Source organism: Vigna radiata, chromosome 3 (assembly GCF_000741045.1).
Source record: "Vigna radiata var. radiata cultivar VC1973A chromosome 3, Vradiata_ver6, whole genome shotgun sequence".
In the NCBI taxonomy this organism is placed as follows: Eukaryota; Viridiplantae; Streptophyta; class Magnoliopsida; order Fabales; family Fabaceae; genus Vigna; species Vigna radiata.
This window is the reverse complement of record NC_028353.1, coordinates 5,274,821-5,275,869: the sequence shown is the minus strand read 5'-3', so window position 1 is coordinate 5,275,869 and position 1,049 is coordinate 5,274,821.

Sequence of the window (1,049 nt, the reverse complement as noted above, 5' to 3'; positions counted from 1 at the left end):
TTGTATTAGGGTCTTAATCGGCCTTTAGGATATAAATCCAAAAATTATCAAACAGTACCCATTGATTAAATTTCTAAAACATTCTTGCCTGAGTTCTGCATCTTCTCTATCGGCTCCTCCACCGGCCGCTCCACCGGCTCCTCCACCGGCTCCTCCACTGACCGACGATTCTTCAGTGACTGCTCCACCAGCAGGTTCTTCAGTGACTCCACCAGTTGCACCAAGCTCCGGCGAGATAACTACCACGCCATGGTCTGCTCCATCGGCTGCTCCACCGACCGACGATTCTTCAGTGACTGCTCCACCAGCTGGTTCTACAGTGACTCCACCAGTTGCACTGAGCTCCGGTGAGATAACTACCACGACATGGTCTGCTCCATCGGCTGCTCCATCGGCTGCTCCATCGGCTGCTCCACTGACCGACGATTCTTAAGTGACTGCTTTGTTGGAAGTCCCACATCGACTAGAGATAAGGCCAAGTTATAATATGTATAAGTGAGGTGCAAACCTCACCTTACAAGCCGGTTCTTCAGTAACTATCACCGGTTTATGGTCTGAAAGGATTCGACATATTCCTAAAAGTATAAAAGGAACGACTCGAAATAGTAAAAGAAGAAACGGTAACATGCTAGGACTCTCCGAGGGGAATGCGAAATGTAGATGGTAAGAATTTTTTTTTTTGAGGAGCTGGTGGAGCGGCCGGTATTGGACCATCCAATTTCTACTATCACGCACGAGATGTCTATACCTCGACGTGAAGGGGGTGTGTTGGAAGTCTCACATCGACTAGAGATAAGGCCAAGTTATAGTATATAAGTGAGGTGCAAACCTCACCTTACAAGCCGGTTCTTCAGTAACTATCACCGCTTTATGGTCTGAAAGGATTCGATATATCCCTAAAAGTATAAAAGGAACGAAACGGACTAGTAAAAGAAGAAACAGTAACAATGTAGGACTCTCCGAGAGGAATGCGAAACGTAGATGGTAGGACTCTCCGAGGGGAATGCGAAACGTAGATGGTAGGATTTTTTACAAAATATCTCAAATTA